The 22,290-nt window shown below is 45.3% G+C and overlaps 1 protein-coding gene and 1 long non-coding RNA gene across 33 annotated transcripts in view; both read left to right on the top strand.

Annotated features, from left to right (window-relative positions):
• Positions 1-22,290, top strand: part of EPB41 (erythrocyte membrane protein band 4.1) — a 136,124-nt gene that overhangs the window by 16,181 nt on the left and 97,653 nt on the right. The window lies entirely within an intron of this gene.
• Positions 19,853-22,194, top strand: LOC310684887. The gene is made up of 3 exons (XR_014514930.1): positions 19,853-20,884; positions 21,249-21,520; positions 21,797-22,194. It is a non-coding gene; the product is annotated as an uncharacterized lncRNA (long non-coding RNA).

The following is a 22,290-nucleotide window of genomic DNA, read 5'->3' on the forward strand; positions in this document are numbered from 1 at the left end:
TACCTTGGTTCTCGAACTCAATCTGTTCTGGAAGTCAGTTCGACTTTCAAAACAATTGAAAACCAAGGTGTGGCTTCTGATTGGTTGATTGGAAACAATGCCAACAGCTGGAACAGATATTTGGCTTCCAAAAATGTTCGCAAACCAGAGCACTTACTTTTGGGTTTGTGGCGTTTGGGAGCCAATTTGTTCAGGAACCTAGGTACCCCTGTACTCTGAACTTGGTACTTAATTGGGTGACATCACTACCTCGGCCTTATTTGAAGGTTGTGCCCCAAATTTAAAGAAATTTAAAAAGATTTACCTTACTGGTTGTTAGCCAGTACAGTCGTACCTTGGATCTCAAACACCTTGGCTCCCGAACAAATCAGCTCCCCAACAATCGAAACCCGGAAGTGAGTGTTCTGGTTTGCAAACTATTTTTGGAAGCTGATCGTCTGATGGGGCTTCCGCGGCTTCTGATTGGTTGCAGGAGTTTCCTGCAGCCAATCAGAAGACACGCTTTGGTTTCCAAACGTTTTGGAAGTCAAACGGACTCCGTTCGACTTCCAAGGTACGACTGTAGATTAAATCTCTATAAACTTGCATATAAGAGAAATAATAGTTCTAAATAGATGACATGTGCTTTCCCGCTCCTGCCATTAGGTAGAGTGAGGCAGCCACAGGGGAGGACCTTGACACCCCCGTGCAGCCCTCACAGTGCTGCCTTCCCAAAGCCAGGTAAACAAAGTGCTGGAAGGAGGTGTGAGGGCAGTGACAGGGTCCTAGAGACCTCCTTCCTCCTTCCCAAAGCCCAGTAAGTGCTTGCCTGTCGCCCTGCTCCCTAGATCCACCTCTGCAGCCACCTGAGGCAGATGATTTTGGGAGTCACGTAAGGGCATTAAACTGCTTGCTGTATTGTGATGGTGATTGTATTTTATTGCCAGGGATGGGGCAATGCCCTTGTAGGATTTTTCAGCCTTGGCTGCTAAAACAACTTAGCTAGTCTTGAGTATTATGCACCTTGGTTGAGATTCTTTTGGGGGGTTGGGAGGAGGAATTCCTGCTTAAATGTCCTGGGCCAGCTCTGCTTTTTTAAAATTTCTTAAGTGATGCACATATATATCATTTAATGATGGTAAGCATCGTTCTAGAATAGGAGCTACCTATTCTTTGTCACCCAGGAGGAAATGGCTCTTTTGAAAACAGGCACCTGCCACATGCCCAATTTAATAGAGATCATCCATTCTTTGTTCCAACTTAGCACCTGAGAGGCCAGTCCCATTAAGGCTTCAATCCTAAACTTGCTTTCTATCCAGGAAGCCCCACTGAGCACAGTGGGAGTTACTCCTGAGTGAACATGCATAGGAACACAACATTGGCCTTGATGGTCCACTTGGTGGTGCTTACTTTTGAGTAGGTAATAATAATAATAATAATAATAATAATAATTTATTATTTATACCCGGCCCATCTGGCTGGGTTTCCCCAGACACTCTGGGTGGCTCCCAACCAAATATTAAAAACATGATAAAACATCCTCTGTTCTTGCAGTCAGCAGGTAGTGGTCCGTGAGTATTTCCGCATAGAGTGGTGCGGAAATGCATGCTGTAAATCAGGAAACTTGGCATTCTTCCATGATAGTAAGATAGTTGCTTATTTCCTTCACATCTGAAGGGAGGGTGTTTCTCAGGGCGGGCGCCACTACTGAGAAGGCCCTCTGCCTGGTTCCCTACAACCTCACTTCTCACAGTGAGGGAACAGCCAGAAGGCCCTCGGCGCTGGACCTCAGTGTCCGGGCTGAATGATGGGGGTGGAGATGCTCCTTCAGGTATACTGGGCCGAGGCCATTCAGGGCTTTAAAGGTCAGTACCAACACTTTGAATAGTGCTTGGAAACGTTCTGTGAGACAGAGTAAGGTCTTTCAAGACCGGTGTTTGCACTGCACAGTTACTACAACTGCAGGCTTTATGGTTTTAAGGTCAGCTTTCTCTCTCTGCCTCATATCCCACTCCTGTTTTTTAGCGTCCTGCCTGATGAAGAAGTCTGAAGAACTTGAAAGCGTATTTGCTCATTTGTGACATTTTGGTTGGTCCTAATAAAGGTCTTGCCTGCTGCAAGTGGCCCAGGCTGCCACCCCAAGCTTGCCAAAGACAAAATTTCTTGCAACATCTCTCCAAAACCCCTGAGGAATGTTGTGAAGAAGCTATTACCACTTTAATGACTCATTTGCTTCCTTGAAACCCAACCTGTAAGCAAACCCTAATCGGTGACTCTAATCAAGGGGTGTATCTCAATGCTTTCCAAATGCCCCACCCTGCCTTGCCTTAATACCTCCCCCCCCCCAAACTGAGGTCCATTAATAACCTTCCTCATCCATCCTGAGCACAGGCTTCCCTTCTTGCTACATTGCAAAGGATCACTGTGCGAGAGATGTAAGCAAATCCTCTTCTTAGAAGTGATTTGCAATTCATTTTGGCTAGGCCCGCAGATAGTAATTACTTTTGGCCACGGCTGACCTCGGCCCGGATTTGAGCAATAGATCTAGTTTATGTGTCTTTACCAATTCTCCGAGTTGCCTGCTCCCGCCAACTGTGCTGGGTCTGTGCTGCAAGTGATGCTCTGAGGCTGGTGCTAGAGGACAGGGCGTGTCAATGAAGGGCTGGCAGAAGGTGGATTGAGCTCTCCTGGTAGAGTGCTGGGTGCTTTGTAGTAGAGCAGCAAGGATTTCCGACTCCCAATGGTCTAACAGCAACAACTAAAATTACAGTGGTACCTCAGGTTACATACGCTTCAGGTTACAGACTCCGCTAACCCAGAAATGGTACCTCAGGTTAAGAACTTTGCTTCGGGATGAGAACAGAAATCGTTCTCCGGTGGCACGGCAGCAGCAGGAGGCCCTATTAGCTAAAGTGGTGCTTCAGGTTAAGAACAGTTTCAGGTTAAGAAGGGACCTCCAGAACAAATTAAGTACTTAACCCGAGGTACCACTGTACACCCCCTCACAAGTTAGACAGATGAAAAGAACACTTGGGGGAAAACCAGGAGTGGATTTTTGTGTGGAAGGGCTTGTAAGATCAGTTCTGGGTCTGATAATAAGTGTCCAGATTGAGCATGTGCTCAGAGACACCCTCTCCCTTCATTTTTAGCATATGCTTGCCTGCCTGCTCCACTGTCTTATACAGGCATAGGCAAACTCCAGCCTTCCAGATGTTTGGGACTATAATTCCCATTATCCCTGACCACTGGTCCTGTTAGCTAGGGACGATGGGAGTTGTAGTCCCAAACATCTGGAGCGCCAGAGTTTGCCTGTGCCTGATCTTATACCTGGCTGTAGCTGGTGAACCTGATGGATCTAAGAGAAAAAGTAGTAGATCCTGCCAGCCTTAAAGCAGCCCACCCCTGGTATTGGGGATTGGCTACAAGATTTTCTGGACCCTTTAACCCACAGACAAAACAGGACACACATTTGCATATTCTTTGTGTCATGTGCAAATATTTGTCCCTTTTTGCAGTTGGAGTAGAGTGTACAAAAATAAACCAGTGGCCACACATGTAATAAAATAATAAAAAGTCTGACAGGCAGAATGTGAACAGGTGAAGCTTTCCCTGGTAATTGTGTTTCCATACTAGAAAAAGAAAGGGACGCGGGTGGCGCTGTGGGTAAAAGCCTCAGCGCCTAGGGCTTGCCGATCGAAAGGTCGGCGGTTTGAATCCCCGCGGCGGGGTGCGCTCCCGTTGTTCGGTCCCAGCGCCTGCCAGCCTAGCAGTTCGAAAGCACTCCTGGGTGCAAGTAGATAAATAGGGACCGCTTTCTAGCGGGAAGGTAAACGGCGTTTCTGTGTGCGGCTCTGGCTTGCCAGAGCAGTGATGTCACGCTGGCCACGTGACCCGGAAGTGTCTCCGGACAGCGCTGGCCCCCGGCCTCTTGAGTGAGATGGGCGCACAACCGTAGAGTCTGTCAAGACTGGCCCGTACGGGCAGGGGTACCTTTACCTTTACTAGAAAAAGACTTAACTGGCTGAATTTCTGCCTGTCACACTGCTGTTATAGGCACAATAATCCCAATTCTCCCCAAAGCCCAATACTAAACCCAAAGCAGGGTTCCCACTAATTTCCAAGGGTTTTGTTAATTTGCTCCTCCTAATGGTGCTTGCTAGCACCTCTCTAGGGGATAAAGCACATATCTAAGTGCACATGGCAATGCTTGAGGGAGAGTCCTGGCGTCTACATGCAGCGTTGCTGCCCTCTTCCTTCACCCTGCTCATCATTTTTCCTCCTCTAATGTTGCTCCCCACCTCCACCCCATTCCTGATCAATGTATGTATATCCATTATCTCCCCTTATCGAGCCATCAAGTCGTCTTTGAAACAGGGAAAACGCATTAGTTCTGCATGCCAAGGAATGCTTTCAGAAGGTCAGCCAGTATCTTCACCATAACGTCCCCCACCGCCCCATCGAAATGACCTGGCAGCCTGCAAAGGTTAAGTGCAGATATCATGTTCAGGACTAGCCTGCTTCTGCAAGAATGTCCAGGGATAGGGTTAGATGTTTCAGTGTTGTACCGATACCTGTCTGAATATAACCCTTTCCCAAATCCCCTTCCCTTTCCCCATCCAACCCTGGTTTGTTTGTTTTGCTTGAGGGCACACATTTTAACCATGCAGCTTTATAATGGGAAGGAGTTTCAGTGTAGTGCTATAACTCAGCCTAAGTCCATGTAACTGACAGCACAGTTCTGCCAAGGAGCAAATTTATGAAACCCTTGGAAAATAGTGGGAGCCATGGGGCAATCCTGTGCCCAGGGGTGGCTGACTTTGGTTCAGATGCTGCCTGCTGGGTGGGGGGAAAACCTCAGTTCAGTTCACATTTAAAGGTGAACTTACCAAATAACACATTTTCTGAAGCACTAAGCTAGGGGTCAGCATGGTTTATCTTGCCTGGGCTGGATCAGTCCTGCGGAGATCCCTCCTTGGGCCAGATCACACCTGCCTGTCCACGATTTTCGGTGTCTGCGCACGCGACCATGATTTTCGGGTCTTGGGCTGGTATTTTGCCTTAGATGGAGTTTGCCACTCAATTTTGGCTGAATTCCCAAGCGGCCTGACTCTGAGAAGACCTGGACCTGGTGTGCTGGAGGCCTCTACTGACCTCACACTGACTATGGGCTGTGCCTTGATCAGAAGGACTTTGGCCCCCCGCGAGAACAGTGCCGAGAGAAGGACAGGGATTTGGCGCTGGTCAGAACGATTTTATGCTGAAAGAATTCCTGGGTGGATTTCAACATTCCCACTGCTGCATTGATTGCAATGCCTTGCGGTTTCAAGCAGCCCACTATCACGAGATGAGGACACTAAAAGGAGACGGAAGGTATGAGAGAAGGAAGGCCCGTTTTTGCAAAAAATGTCCTTGTGCTTAAGGACAGCTTGCAAACCTCTCGATAAGCGCCTCATTCCATGGATGTGGCGTTTTAATCCTGCCTTTTAAAAATATGAATGTGCTTTAGAGTTTACTATGGTTTGTTTTACCCTGGTATTGATGCATATTATTTATTTGTTGTACTTCGAGTCACATTGGTTTTTTTAAAAGGCAACTAATAAGCTCAATGAATAATAATAATAGTAATTGATAATAAGTGGAGCAAACATGAGTAGCAAAAATAGAAACTAAGTGACTACCTGGAAATATTTATGTCTGTATTGAGATACAAACATATACACACACACATCTAAAATTATCTGCATACACCTAGAGATCTGCTGGCTCTGATGACAGTTAGCATTCTAAATAGTAAACATCTCCCGCAGAAGCTCCATTAATTACAGCATTAGGGATCGACGTAAGTGAGGGCGATGCATGACCCACTTACTCCCTCCCCCCCCCCCCGCTCCACGTTGTGCTGTAACGTGACTTTCCCGCAGTCTTGTTGATGTTATGGTGAGCGCACGTGTCTGTGACGTGAAGGTAAACCTCTCGCGGATGGGACAGATTGTCCCTGTCCAATCTGCCGCCTTCCGAGTCGCTCGTTTCTTCAAGCAGGCAGATGGGGTCAGCAGCAGCACTGTTTGGTGCTTTTCTCTGATGGGGAACAGAAAATGGAAGATGGTGTCTGTGTGTGTGTGTGTGTGTGTGTGTGTGTGAGAGAGAGAGAGAGAGAGAGAGAGAAGAGAGGGAGAGGGAGGTGTCATGCGCAAACAAGTGTAAATACTCTTCTGCCCATTAGTGCACATGGCTTTGCCAATACGCGTGTACATGGATAGCTGTATTTTCTTCTGTTGTCTGCATTCTCATTCGCTTCTGTAGTGTGATGGTTGATAGCTACTTTTTTAAAGGGGGGTGGGTCAGGGAGGAGTTGAGGTTCATAGCCTATGGAGCAAATGGCTTTTATAAAAACTTGACTATTGTGGGCCAAGTGTGTGTTTGGGGTTGCATCCCTTTTGAAGCTGAGCAATTTTGAGACTCAGCTGTCACTATGAGAGGGAGAAGAACGCCACTTTCTCTGCAATACCATGCATCACTTTGTAAATCTTGTATCACATCCCTCTCCTCTTAGTTGTCTTTCCCTCTGTAAGGAAGGTGCTCCACACCCCCAAGGATTTTGGTTGCTGTTTTCTGCAGATTTATGGATTTGGAGTCACCTGGAGCCCCATGATTATGCAGAACAGTGGTACCTCAGGTTACATACGCTTCAGGTTACAGACTCCACTAACCCAGAAATAGTGCCTCAGGTTAAGAACTTTGCTTCAGGATGAGAACAGAAATTGTGCTCTGGCGGCACGGCAGCAGCAGCAGGCCCCATTAGCTAAAGTGGGGCTTCAGGTTAAGAACAGTTTCAGGTTAAGAACGAGCCTCCGGAACGAATTAAGTACTTAACCTGAGGTACCACTGTAATAATACTATTTTGTGCAGGGCCATCCGTGTAGATATAATCTACCACTGAGCTTTGACCCTTTCCTGTATGAACTTTTTATGTGATAGGCACTTTAGTGATCAGTAAGCTTGGATCCTGGCTTGACTTGGAATGGAGCTCTTTCTCTCCTCCCTTCCAACAAGAAGGGAAGTAATATGGCTGAGTCCAAGCAAATTAGACTCTGATATGGTTGCACGGGAAGAGGAAAGGAGCTTGATTTTTCTTTGCCTGAGATGCAAATCCGAGCCAGGGAAGAATTATAGAATTGCCACACTCTCTCTGTAGCGAGTGCTATGAGATTCTGTTAATCAGGTCCAGCCAGCATGGCCAAAGACTAGGGATGATGGGAGTTGCAGTGCAAAACATCTGGAGGGCTGCAGTTTGGCTACCGTTGTCCTAGTACTTTAGCAAATGGGGTTGGCATTGCAACCTTCCGCATGTTTGCCTGTGTGTGTGTTCAGTGTGTGGTGGGGAGGGGAGGGATTGGTTTCCGCCCATCGAGATTTTAAGTAATTTAATACCCCCACCGGTGCCATGTCTCATTATACAGCAGAAGTCACACGAATGGGATGGGACCTCAAGCACAAAGCCAACATAATTCCTTATCCTATTTTATCTTTTCGGACGAGCGTTTGTGATCGCCGAAGCATGGATGATGGCCTTTTGCAGAAGGGTCTTTTCAGCAAGATAAATATCACGTCTTGTTATTTATTTATTTCCTTCCCCAGCATGATCAATCCCAGCTGCAGAGCCTCTTCCCTGTGTGCAATTCTGCCACCCGGACCCTAATCGTTCTTGGGAGACTATTAAAAAACGCACAAAACCAAGCCTAAAAGGAGAGGAATACATGACGGCAAGGGTCTCTGTTCTCAATAGGCAGCTGGCCCTTCCGGTTCCCAGCCCTGCCTGTCTTCCCCCTCCCACCCCCATTTTTATCTTTCTCATCTCTCAACCCCCTTTTGTGTGCCACGTTTCGCCTGTCCGTTGCATAGCAGGACACCAGAGGTAAACAATTTGTAATGAACACATCCTGACCACCAGCCCCCAGGAGCACCTGCCAACCCTGCGGAGGGGGGCGGGTTGAATGAGGAAGCTCATTTGTGTGGCCTTGTTTAATTCCCCTATATGTTATAATCTCCAGGACCATCTGTGTCCCTGCCTAGGCTGGGGAGGCCAAAAAGCTCTTGGGATTTATTCCAGAAGGTGGACTTCGAGAGGGCTGTTTATTCACTGGCTGCCCAGATAACATCCCCAGGTCAGAGGAGGACAGTTTTGTTTGCTTTTTGAAAGAGCCGCTGAGCCGGCTCTCATCCAGGCAGGGAGCCTGGTGCTCAGCAAAGCATCAGGAAAGAGAGAGAGAGAGATGAGACTTAAACCAAGAGAGGGAGGATGTTTTCCATGGTCCTTCTCCACCGCTGTGCGCTAATGTCCTTTGTCTTCTGTGTATTCACTACCCAAAGCTGGGCTGAGTTCTTTCTATCTAAGGGCGCTAAGCAGAGCCTCTGTATCCAGGGAAGGTTTGCCATCTAATGCCAGTTGCCGGGCAGAAAAGCAGGAGAAAGCTCAAATTCTATGAGAGTGATGTAAACCAGCAGGGCTCTTCTTATTGTGGGGTATATTAGACCTTGCTCCTTTTAAAGGAGGAGTGGAGAACCTCAGGCCCTGGGGCCCAATGTGAACCCTTGGGTCTTTTCCTCCAGCCCTTGGGGCGCTCTGCAGACCTGAAGAAATACTGGAGAAGATTCAGTCCTGGACATCTTGCCTTTTAGTATTGTTGGCAGAATTGGGCTGCTGGTGTGGCTGCCAGACTGGTGACTGGGAGTACCCACAGGGACCAAATATAAACCACTCCTAAAGGGTCTACATTGGCTCCCAGTACATTTCTGAGCACAATTCAAAATCTTTAAAGGTAAAGGGACCCCTGTCCATGAAGTCCAGTCACAAACGACTCTGGGGTTGCAGCGCTCATCTGGCCTTTAAAGCCCTAAACCAGGGGTAGGCAACCTAAGCCCCAGATTCCGGATCCGGCCCAATCGCCTTCTCAATCTGGCCCGCGGATGGTCCAGGAATCAGTGTGTTTTTACATGAGTAGAATGTGTGCTTTTATTTAAAATGCATCTCTGGGTTATTTGTGGGGCATAGGAATTCATTCATTTACCCCCCCTCAAAATATAGTCCAGCCCCCCACAAGGTCTGAGGGACAGTAGACCAGCCCACAGCTGAAAAAGGTTGCTTACCTCTGCCCTAAACAGTCTCGGCCCTGTATACCCAAAGGAGTGTCTCCACTCCCATTGTTCAGCCTGGACACTAGGGTACAGCTCTGAGGCCCTCATTGCAAGAAGTGAAGTTACAGGGAACCAGGCAGAGGGCCTTCTTGGTAGTGGCGCCAGCCCTGTGGAACTCTCTCCTGGCGGATGTCAAAGAGATAAAACAATTACGCGACTTTCAAATGACACCCGAAGGCAGCCCTGTATCAGGAAGCTTTTAATGTGTGGTGTTCTGTTGTGTTGTGGTGGTTGTTGCTGTGCTTCTGCATATTATGTTGGAAGTTTCCCCAGAGTGGCTGGCCCACAAAAAAATCATCATCATCATCTTCAGTGGCTCTTGTGATTTCTTAGTGGTTTCAGCTTTTATTATTAGTTTCATATGTTTCTAGCAGTACTGTGGTACCTTGGTTCTCTAACTTAATCCGTTCTAGGAGTCCGTTCGACTTGCGAAACCGTTCAAAAACCAAGGCACAGCTTCCGATTGGCTGCAGGAACTTCCTGCACTCAAGTGGAAGCTGCGTCGGATGTTTAGCTACCGAAAAGCTTTCGCAAACCAGAACACTTACTTCTGGGTTTGCGGTGTTTGGGAGGTGATTTGTTCAACAACTAAGCCATTTGAGAACCAAGGTACCACTGTATCACTTTTACATAGCTTAGTCCTTAGCGCTCTGCTCCTGGCTAGTCCCTTGGCTGTGATTTGCATTTTGCACATGACTGTTTGCTGGCTTCGTCCCACATGGCAGCTCAGGCTACTGACCGGACCCCACCCTTTCCCAACTATGGAGGTAGCAGGTGCAAGACAAATGAGCCTAATCACGTCTCCAAGCTCACTTAGACTCCCCATCCATCTCCTGCGATGGCAGACAAAGGAAGGCCAAAGAGACCATAACCTTGATTCTGGTAGTCATAGAGCTAGGTTAGATACATTGCCATTGTCTGGATATAGGACTTTGTGGTTACTTTGATGATGATGCTCACTCACCCCCCGGCAGTCTCCTGCAAGGGAGTGGAAGCAGACAGCTGCTCACATCAAACAATAGGGGACACCTAGGACATTGTGTGGGACACGGGTGGTGCTGTGGGTAAAAGCCTCAGCACCTAGGGCTTGCCGATCGAAAGGTCGGCGGTTCGAATCCCCCTGGTGGGGTGCGCTCCCGTCGTTCGGTCCCAGCGCCTGCCAACCTAGCAGTTCGAAAGCACTCCTGGGTGCAAGTAGATAAATAGGGACCGCTTACTAGCGGGAAGGTAAACGGCGTTTCCGTGTGCGGCTCTGGCTCGCCAGATGCGGCTTTGTCACGCTGGCCACGTGACCCGGAAGTGTCTCCGGACAGCGCTGGCCCCCGGCCTCTTGAGTGAGATGGGCGCACAACCCTAGAGTCTGTCAAGACTGGCCCGTACGGGCAGGGGTACCTTAGGACATTGGTGTAGCTGTGCTTGTCTATCCTCACTGGGCAAAGATAGAAGCAAAGTCAAGATTTCATCCTCTTTCTCTCTTTGTGAACTGGCGTTAGGAAATTGCTTTTGCAAGCTCATGCCCTGCTCGCCCCCTGTCTTCAGGCAAAAGCATCCGATGAAACTTCCATAATGAACCGGAAGACAGACAATGTTTTGTAACTCTAAGGTGACGGGTAGCCAGTGCGGTGCCTTAGTCTGGAGAAAAGACGAGTAAGAGGTAACATGACAGAAGACTGCCAAAATTATTCATGATATGGAGAAAGTAGGTAGAGGAAAGTTCTCCTCCTCCTTTCATAATGCTTGTGTGCACCCAGTGACATTCAGAACAGTTAAAAAGAAGTTCTTCCTTTGTGCACCACATAGTTAAACTGCGGAACTATAGTTAAACAGAAACAACCTGGTGTGTTTACTTGTCGCCGACTTTTGTGTGTAGGATTTGGGATGATCAGCTGGCTTGCAGTGTTAATTTAATTAAAAAGTATGTGTTTTTTTGTAAAAAAAATAAAATCCGCTAGAGGGCTCAGTCAGAACCCATTAAGAGTTTGAGCTGGACAGATTCAGACCACCAGTTCCCCCATCCCAACAAGGCTTCCCTTACGTAACTGATCCAGGCTTAGCCAGACCTAGCAAGAAGTGGAGCATGCAGCCGATAGGCTCCCCCCTAGCCTCCAAATTCCAGCATCGTATTTTCCCCTCTCCCAAACTCTGCTGGATTCTCTGTCATTTCCTCGCTCTCCTTGATTTTTGGGTTGTGAAAATCGGATCCGTATGCGAGATTACCACCCAAAGCTTCCCATAAAGCCACATCGCTGAGATTAAAAAACAAACAAAAAACGAGGAACACTCACGCTGGCCATATGCAGGATGCTTGGAGCGTCTGTGTTTTAAATAACACATGGCTGGTTTTTAAACCTTCCTCCCCACCCATCCTAGCTCTTTTTAATTATAAATATACCTCTAAAAAGAGTCCAGAATGAATTTCTGGCTAGTTTGGTTGCTTTTTGCTCTGCAGGAGATCTTAAGGAACAACTGCTGCTAGACTTTAGGGGGAAATAAAGTAAATCTGTAGGTATGAACTCTCTCGCCTTTGTGGATTAAGGTCACTTGTACGTACAGCTGTTTTTGAAAGCTACGTTGCCTGGCTAATCAATATGTTGCCTCTCTCGCTCTTTTCCATGTGTTGCTCTCTGATGGATTCTGCTGGCTCACCTACGGGCTCCTTCTGATTGGCTCCTCTTTTGGTGAGTATGCGCTTCGTTACATTGCTAATAAGCGGAAATGGTCCTTCCAGATGTGGATGGGTTTCCCCTTTTATTTTCTAATTCAGTTCTACTTGTTTAATCCTACAGCATTTCCCTTCTAATGCAATTGAATGACTTTTTTTTAAAAAAAATTGTACTCGTCTTTTTTTTTGGAAAATGGAGAGGGGTGGAAGTCAAATGCACGAGAGAGGGTTTTAGATGGTAGTGAGTTGTTCTGCTACAATGGATGGCTTTTTCTTTGGGATTTCCCCCCGTTTGCCTTTTTGAATGGAAGAAGTATATTTAGCCTTCGTTAAAAAAAGCCAGATTAATTTTCAGTCTCTTATTTGCATCCCGGGTGTTTACAAACCCCCCCCCCCCAAGACACCAAAGCCCCTGTCCCTTTGAAGTTGGATCACCTGCTGCCATGGTGGCATCGTGTGATTGACAGGTGGAAGGCTCCATCCATCTGCTAAGGTGGCCCATAGTGGGACCATGGGGAAGCTGATAATCTAGCCCACTGGCAGATGCCGCTCTCCACCCCGACCCAAGTTTCCCTGGGTCTTGGGTCAACTTTCTCTGTATATATACATTCTAAACTGCACGTTGTGGAAAAGGGGCAAATTCCAGCACTTAAAAGGCTTGCTACAAACTTTTCTATGCTTGTTTGGGAATCGGAGTTTTAGCCAGAGCAGTGGACAGCCATTATTTATTGATGAATGATCTAAGTCTTTAGCGCTGGCCAGTACGCAAGATAATTAGAAGTAGAGTAAATGCTAGCCTGTTAATGATGGGAGTGGGAAAACATGTGATATGCTTGTTTCGCTGGAACTGAGCTTTGCTGATTGAGGATTTGTTAGCTAACTTATGTTGCCTTTTCACCTTCATTTACATATCTTGCAGTTCAAATCATTGTTGTCAGTCTCTGATGGGCTAGGCTCTGTTGGAAAAGTTCCTTTCAGCTTACAATTTGGAGGGTAGTGTGTGTATGAATAGTTGCAACAGCTCTGCAGGGGTGTAGGAAGGGAGGTGTGGGGGGTGCAGTCCACCCTGGGTGTCATCCTTGAGGGGGGGTGTGACAAAATGACACAACATGGGGGGTGACACTAACCATGGGGCCTGGCCTGCAGTGCCGCTCCAAGTGCCAGAGCAGCTAGCTATGTCCCTGCAGCTCTGGTATGGTTCAGAGGGCATAATCTGCTAGAACTCAAGAAGAAACATTTGGTATTGCACTGTTTCTGAAAGTTGCAGCCTTGTGCAAACAGCAAATGAAGGATTTGTCAGGTCAGTATGAAAGTGTAAGTGATCATTGTCTTACACCCTGTTAGGGAGCTTGGGCCAAAACTAAGCTCTTGCAAATCCCATTGGTTTTAATGTGAGATAACTTAGTTTTCTTTACATTATCAACATGCCGCTTTTTTTAAAAAAAGGACTATGCCCACATAAGGTGACTTTTACACCCCCCACCCCCCATAATAAATAATTTTTAAAAGACATCAATTGCTAGTTGGGGCTGGTTGGGGGGGGCAACATTTGGAGGAACACAGACTTCCATGCCACTGATTTAAAAGCTGCAAGCCAGGTGGTCTATGGCCACTGCCTCAGACAGCATTGCTACTTGCAGACTTCATGTTTCCTTTGCAGAGTGTGCAAGATCCCAGGCATCCTTGTCTTGTCATACTAGGTGCAGGTTCAATCATGAGATGCCGGACCCTTGAGATCCCTTCCCACTATTTGGTTTTGTTGACCTGTAAGTGCCTGGTTTTCTAAGGAGCGGCGAAACCATTTATGAACAAGAGTGTTGACATTTGCCCAGGCTTTTCCTTGGGAGCTGTTTACTTCCTGTAAAGAGACAGCTGAAATCGTCTTTCTCAAAGTGTGAAACAGCATTGCCTCCGGGGAAAACATGCCTTTCCTTTTTGCTTTTCACCAGTTTGATGAACCTGATAGATTTGAAGAGAAGGGGAGGGACGGGGAAGCAGTCAGTTAAACAACAAGAAGGAGAAAAAAACGCAGGAAAGATAATAGGGGGACTCTGCTGTGGGTTAGACATCAGGGAGAGCTGTGACAGCTTAACATACTGGGAAAGGCTCCATAGGTTCATTCTGTACATCTTGATATAAAGATGTTCTAGTTATGCAAACCCTGATCCACAGTGCCTGCTGCTAACCATCTTAATTATGTGCTCGCCAGAGGAAATAAGTGGGGCACAGAGGAATATTTTGGCCTGATAGGAACTGCAAAGCATTTTCCTGTATCTCTTCTACCATCAGCTACCGATGTCAGTCTTTAAGGCTCTCCTCTGGGGTCTGCAATTTTCCGTGGTTGGTCTTTGAATGTAAATGGCAGTGGTTATTTATAGCCTCAGAATAAAATCCTTTTGCTTTTCATGTTCCAGACCACAAGAGGCAGCCAGATTCAATTCTCATTATTTTGTCATGAGCTCTGCAGTACTCCCCCCCCCCCACTCCACACGAAAAAATCCCAGCTCCCAAAGAAACATTCTAGGTTACAGAGCTTATTTTGTTGATACTGTGGAAACAAAAGACCTTAAAAGCAAATCTGAAAACACTTTCATTTTCCACAAAGTAAACACAAACAAATAAATGAGGCAAACATTATGACTGAGGTGGATTTGTTTCTTTATGTATATTATTATTATTCTTGCATGGAAGCAAGCACTGGTATAAGCTAGCTACAATTTAATTTTCAGGGATTTAGCAAGTTGTGCGTCTTTCTGTTTGGTGTGTCATCAAAGAGCCTTTTCGCCATTCTAAAATTATTATCCACCCTTACCCTTAAGGCTGGAAGGAGAGTTGAGGGGGGAGCTGGGAATAAAAGTAAAAATGTAAAGAGCTCTCTTCTTACGTGATTACAACGTGCTTTAAATTCAAAATTAATTTTTCAAATTTCTGTTTCTATTCCCCCCCCCCCAAATACAAAAGAATGTATTCAGAGCCAGTGTGGTGCAGTGGTCAGAGTGCTAGACCCAAATTTGAATCCCTGCTCCACTGTAAAATTCACTGGGGTTTCAGTCCTGTACCTCACAAACTTAGAACCCCCATTGAACACAGTGGGATTAAGCTCTGAGCAGGCATGTATAGGATTGCACCGTAAGACTAGCCTTTGTCTCTCACCCTGACCCACATCACTTGAGTTGTTGTGATAAAGTGAAGGACTAAGTATGGTTCTTTGAGCTTTCACGAGGATGCAGTATTGCTTGTTATCATATACTTTATGCTGATTCCAGTCCTTGGGTGGGGCAGGTCATTGCTTATAGGGCCATAAAGGGACCACCCACTGACAAGAGGGAGGCATGAGTGGACTTGGGGGAACCCCCCAAGCTATGCAGAAGAAGCAAAACTCCTTGGGTGGGGAGTGCCCTCAAAATAGCCCAGTGAGAACTTTGCTGGGAAACTTTGCTAAAATAGAAAAAGCATCAGGAAGATGCAGGCAAGAAACCAACAAAAGTGGTTTTTCCGATGTGTTGATTTTTAATGTTGTGTCGCCCCCCCCCCCCGTGGCTTTGGATTCAGTCATGTTATCCACAATCTTGGTCAGTGTTGGCTTTGCTCTTTTTTCTCTTGGAAATCTGCTGTGAAAGCCCACCAGATATTTGTCCACAACTTAGTGCTGAAATGCATTTTCTGTAGGAAAGGAAATAGTGCCGAATATGTCTCATGAAGAACTGTTTCAGTTCACCCAGTTCCTTAGAACCCATAATGGAAGCCCCCTTAAAAATGCAGACCCCCCACCCCATTAGTCCTTTCTTTGTAATGTGGTTATACTGTGTCGTTAAAGTATACTAATAGCTACACAAAGCAATTGCTTTGCGTACCCCAAGACATAGTTAGGTGGTGGTACCATGGAATGGGATTTTCCTCATGTGAAGAAGTGGTGGATTTCGGATTAGGATCACACATTCTTTTTGGAACAAAGAAAATTCAACAGCATAGAGTCCCTTGGGTTCCATTTCCATTTGTTCCTAAAATAAAACACAGGGAAACTATGTGCTCCATTCGGGCACCAGAGGCGGAGGGTTTATCTCCATCTTGGGTGGCAGCTCATGGCAGCTGCCATTATGTCCTTCCCCAGAATTCTCTGAACATCAGATCATTTTGTGGCATATACTGGGGGAGGGCTTATGATGGGGCACCGTTTCCCATAGTGCCCTGGGTATTGTGCTGTTATGGGGAATTTTGGGAAAACAAAATGGCCCCCATAGGTGGTGATAGCTTTCCCCAAAGTGGGCAAAAACAAAAAGGTGGTTAAGAAGAGGAGCTGCTGCAAGGTGTGATGATGGCCACCAACTTGGAGGTCTTTAAAAGAGGATTAGATTAGGCATAGGCAAACTCGGCCCTCCAGATGTTTTGGGTCTACAATTCCCATCATCCCTGACCACTGTTCCTGTTAGCTAGGGATGATGGGAGTTGTAGTCCCAAAACAACTGGAGGGCCGAGTTTGCCTATGCCTGGATTAGACAAATCCATGGTTTATCCAAGGCCACCAGCCACTGTGATCATGTCCTAACTCCATTATCTGAATGGCGTGGCTCTGAATACCAATTGCTGGAGAACATGTGTGTAGAGCAGGGGTCAGCAACCTTTTTCAGCCTTGGGCCGGTCCACCGTCCCTCACACCATGTGGTGGGCCGGACTATATTTTTTGGGGGGAAATGAATGAATTCCTATGCCCCACAAATAACCCAGAGATGCATTTTAAATAAAAAGACACATTCTACTCATGAAAAACATGCTGATTCCTGGACTGTCCGGCGGCTGGATTTAGAAGGCGATTGGGCTGCATCCGGCCTCCGGGCCTTAGGTTGCCTACCCCTGGTGTAGAGAGTGTTGTTGCACTCAGGTCCTCCTTGTGTGTTTCCCAAAGCATGTGGAGGATGCTAAATTAGATGAGTCTTTGACCTGACCCAGCAGGGCTCTTTTTATGGTCTCTACTGCTGTCGCAGCAGGTGGCAGAGCATTATAAAAAGAGATACCAAAATTAAGAAAACTGTAGATGAAAAGTGAGCGCCTGAATGAATGAGAGGTTAATAAACACAAACCAAATGGGATTTTGACAAATGTAACATCATAGTGAGTTGGGAGGGGGGTGGGCAGGCTGCATCCCTGATCTAATTCCTGGATCCAACAAGGATCCAATTGTCAGACCAGCTTCTTGGTATCGGGCCTGCTAAGTTTGGGTTGGTAAGGTAACAAAGGAAGTGGCTCTGTGCCAGAGGGCAAATGGGTGGGCCTCCCTCCCTTGACTCTAGTAGTTAGAAAGGCAAAAGTTGTGTGTGGGAGCTAAAAGCTACAAGCAGGCTGGGCAGCTGAGAGGCAGAGCCATGCCTGGTTTCTGCTGGGATCCAAGGGTGTGGGATCCAAGGGTGTGGCCGTGGGAGAAGCAAGACCCTCTTGAGATGTTAATGCCGTGAGCCCCTCCATCGTAAGGTCAGGTTGCACATATGTGTAAATAAACCATGCATCATAAACACACAACAGTCTCTTCTGTCCCTCATTCTGAGGAAACCAGAACCCTGGGAAAGGACCTGGAACACCGGAAATCTTGCACCGCTCAGATACTTGGGCAGCGTGCAATGAGACTTACGGCATCTGCCAGCTATTAAGAAAATGTTTAATACTTTAGCTGCAGATGCTGGACAGTGCCTTTTACGTAATGGCTGTATAGATATGCGGTTGCTCCAAAGTGCATTCTGCTTTGGGCTTTTTCATTGTTACCAAAACGTCTGTTAGAGGGAAGGGTGGATGTGTGTGTATATGTGTGCTTAATATCTCTGAGGTATATTCAGGTCTCTTTGAGCTTATACATGTTGGTGAAGCAAAATGTGGCCTAAGCACTGAGCAGCTGTCACTATTTTTACCCCCGAACTGTTAACTCTGGTATGAAAGAGAAGCCGCTTTATAAATATAAGAACAAAATTCTGATTAAAACAATAATTCTGAACTTCGGAGGTATACATCTGTATTCTCTGAAATATTTATCCCACCGCAGCACTGCCCTAGATCTTGTCCATGTTCCCTGTCTTTAAAACCCCCTCGGTAGTATCATGCCCCTTTTCTCGCTCATTGTTTCTTTCTGAACTAATAAACTTAATCGATCTCTTTGCTTGACTGCTCTTTCTTTCACTATAATCCTTTCACCTCTCTATCCTCTTAACTGTTAGCCTAGGAGGGAATCACGGCTCTAATCATGTCATTTCAACCCCTCTCTTAATGACCAATGTTTGTTTTTGTGCTAGATGACAAGTTGAAAGAAACTGGGATTCAAGTAGCTACGCCTCCTCAAATGGTATCCATTCAAGAAACTGTCAAGCACTGAATCTGTTTAATATAGCCAAATGTCTTTATTTTAGGAAATCTTTATAGTAGGCCGTCGTTATTAATATGCATGACCAGAAACATTTTCCCTCTCTCCATAAAAGGCCTTTAGCACGTGGGGGGTTGCATCTGTGTGTCTTTTAGCCACAGGAGCAGTCTATTGTGACCAGCTTGCATCTCCTGCAGCGCTGTCTGTACCATGAGCCCCAAGAGAGGAGAGAAAATGTTTTGAAATTCCCTGAATGCAGATTTGCAGCCAGCTGGCTTTGACGACACACAAATGAAGGTGAAAAGGGTGACTTTTCAGAGTTTGAATGGAGGAGGCTATTTTGATTTCCTTTCCTTCTTGGAACCCACAATAATTAGAAGGCAATACAGTTATTTGTATTTATTGGTGGCGAGGCTTTGCTAAATTGTTAGGAATCCAAAATAGAGTATAGGCAAAAGTTGTAGCCATACTCTGTGACTCCTACTAAAACTCTATTTCAATATTTCTGCTGAAGCAATTACAGTGACAAATAATGAAAAAGGGGGAAATAGCAAACTTAAAAATTATTATAAATTCAGCAACCTATCGGTCGCTTAAAAACAGCAGTAGCCAAATACTAAAATTGCCTTTTGGAAGAGATGCACTTTAGACGCCTGTCAGAAAAAAAACAGAGCAAAGATAGGCTCAGATGGACTTACCTTAGAGTAGGGGTAGCTAATGTGGTGCTCTACATATGTTTTTGGGCTCCAATTTATATCAGCCCCAGCCAGCATGGTCAATGAAGAGGGATGATGGGAACTGTAGTCCTACATCATCTGGAGGCCCCATGTTGACTACTCTTGTCTTAGAAGGGCATTCCACAATCTTGGTGCCATAACCGAAAAGGCCCTGTCCCTCATGGTCACTTCCCATGCTTCTGGTGGTAGTGGGGACTTAGAACAAAACCTCATAGGTTGATCTCAGTGCTATGGCAAGGTCATATAGCTGGAGGAAATTATCTGAATATACTGTGTACTTGAATATATTATCTTGCTTTGTGTATTAAGCTAATTATACTTAGGAATCTACCTTCATGAGGCTTTTCCCTGAAAGGTGGCCCAGAAATACTTTTAAATAAATGAATACTATAAAGAAAGATTTTCCACTTCTCTCCAAAATCCTTACATACCTAATCCTGCTGAGACTGGCAGTATCTTCTCACTACCAAGATAAATTAAATTTGAATATATTATGTTTTACAAGGATAACCTACTGAAAGAGTACAATTCTGTCCCCTATATGACTATATTGTCATGTTTCACTTTGGTCAAACAATACCGGTATTTCCTAAACTTTACAGTAAGATTACAGACATTGCTCTTTTATTTAATTTTTAGAAACATTTATCTTCAATATCATAAAGGAAAACACAAGTTGGTGCCCTGGAAACAAACATAGCAGTTAACACAAAATGTTGTAAATCTCATAGTTCTTCAGCAAACTATGATTTTTAGTCTGAAGTGGATTAGTTGCATACTGGCTAAGGTGGATTAGTTGCAGTTCTGCTTGCTTCATTTATATATATATATATATATAAATATATATATATTTATATATATATATATTTATATATATTTATATATATATATATATATATGTTTATATATATATATAAACATATATATATATATGTTTATATACTGCCATATCATAAAATATCAGGGCACTTATAGAGTGTTTTGAGAACATCTTTGTGCTTGGAACAATAATTTTAATAAGAAGAACCGAAAGCTTCATTAGCTGTTGGCAATGGCCTTGTCTGAAATGCTTTGATTGCAGTCCACTCACTCAACCCTTGAACTCAAAGATGGTGATGTATAAAATGTAATAAAATAAACAAACAATTCCCTTCACAGCTAAATCCAGTATCTATCTTTAGGGCTGCTTCTCAATTTCTGTTGATAGCAGGTGTATATTGCAGACTGCTTAAAAGTACTGCTAAATGAAGCAGCCTCTTACAGAGCTTTTATTTCTACACACACTTGGATTAAAAGCCTGAGCTATGAATTATTAGGAAGTCTTCATTTAGAAATGAGATAGACATAAGGTTTGGCTTACTTAGTGTGTCGTCTGAATCCAGGATCAGGTCTAACCTATTTCCTACTTAACCAAGTAGGCTTATAGCCAAGAACAAACCTGCTGAGCTATAAGGACCAGAGAGGAGCAAAGTGGCTGTGATGTCCTCCCTGGGAAGACAGCATTTTTGTGCTAAGTCATAGTCTGGTTTAGTGTTAAATGCAAATGTGGCCGGTGGAGATATTGGGTCAGACAAATGTATTTATTCAATTGTATATTTATCCCACCCTACCTTCCAGTAAGTTGATAAGAGAGTAGCCTGGGCTTGAGAGAGTGTTTGCTAGCCCAATAACATCTAGGAACTGAGCTTCATGGATTTGAACCCAGGTTTTCTGAACCATAACTAGACTCACTAGTCAGCCACTCTAACCATTACAGTATACTATACTGTATAGTGGCAACATCAGCACACTGGTGATTTTTTGGGGAAGAGTCACTGAAGAACACACAAACAGGTTTTTAAGGAGAACATTAACCCACTAGTTATTATCTGATGGATAATATGAATTTCTCTTCTACCTTAAAGCACATTTGTTGCTTGCTCTTTTCTTACACATGGGGAAAATATCCCCGCTAAATTAAGAGTTACAGTTAGTTTAAAGGTAAAGGGACCCCTGACCATGAGGTCCAGTCGTGGCCAACTCTGGGGTTGCAGTGCTCATCTCACTTTATTGGCCGAGGGAGCCAGCGTACAGCTTCCGGATCATGTGGCCAGCATGACTAAGTTGCTTCTGGCAAACCAGAGCAGCACACGGAAACGCTGTTTTCCTTCCCGCCGGAGTGGTACCTATTTATCTACTTGCACTTTGACGAGCTTTCAAACTGCTAGGTGGGCAGGAGCAGGGACCCAGCAATGGGAGCTCACCTCGTCGCGGGGATTCGAACCGCTGACCTTCTGATCGGCAAGTCCTAGGCTCTTTGGTTTTAACCCACAGCGCCACCCATGTCCCATAGTTAACCTACATGAGTGCATTTTAAATACCTGTGCTTGTGGGCATGCTGCTTAAGCAAGAGGTGTTCAGGCGCTGGTGTAAATGTCAGTGAAGAGGAGAGGAAGGACTGGACGCTGCTTTTCTACACTGTCCTAAAACGTTAGGCACAAGGCCACAGTGCAGTATGACTTGGCAGGCAAGTTCTGGAATGGACTTTCTCTGGCATTAGATCTACCCTTTTGTTTTAAGGGAATGCACTTCTTTAATGTGCCATCACAACTCTTCGGAAATACAGTGGTACCTCGCAAGACGAATGCCTCGCAAGACGAAAAACTCGCAAGACGAAAGAGTTTTTTGTTTTTTGAGTTGCTTCGCAAGATGAATTTCCCTATGGGCTTGCTTCGCAAGACGAAAACGTCTTGCGCCTTTTTCTTAAAACCGTCAATGCATTCCTATGGGAAACCGTCAATGCATTTCCTATGGGAAACCGTGCTTCGCAAGACGAAAAATTCACAAGATGAAAAAACTCGCAGAACGAATTAATTTCGTCTTGCGAGGCACCACTGTAAGGGTTTTGAGATGTTGTATCTCACTTTTCTCCACCGAACAGATGTAGCAGAATTGCTTCACATTGTGGTACTGTAGTAGTTTGAAGTAAGGCGGAAATAAGGTGTACATAAGGGACAATCCCAAATTGTTAAGCACTTGCCCTGGCCTTTACTTGCCAGGATTCTGCCCTGGATATATGCTTTCATTCAAAGCAAAGATTTGGTAGGAACTGTTCCTCATTCAAAGGCTCCTTCTTCTTACGAGTTCCTTCTTCAGAACTGAGTTGAGCAATTTGGTGTTCCTTCAGGGGTTAGGTTTTAAAAATATGCACAAGACAAACTTAAAAGATATGATTCAGGTAGGCAGCCGTGTTGGTCTGATGCAGTAGAAATAAATAAAAAAATTAAAAACCTGTCCAGTAGCACCTTAGAAACCAACTAAATGGTCTCTTATGATACTGTAAGATGCTGCTGGACAGTTTTTAATTATTTATTAAAAGATACGGTTAGGGGACA

Source organism: Podarcis tiliguerta (assembly GCF_965153285.1).
Source record: "Podarcis tiliguerta genome assembly, chromosome: 8".
NCBI lineage: Eukaryota > Metazoa > Chordata > Lepidosauria > Squamata > Lacertidae > Podarcis > Podarcis tiliguerta.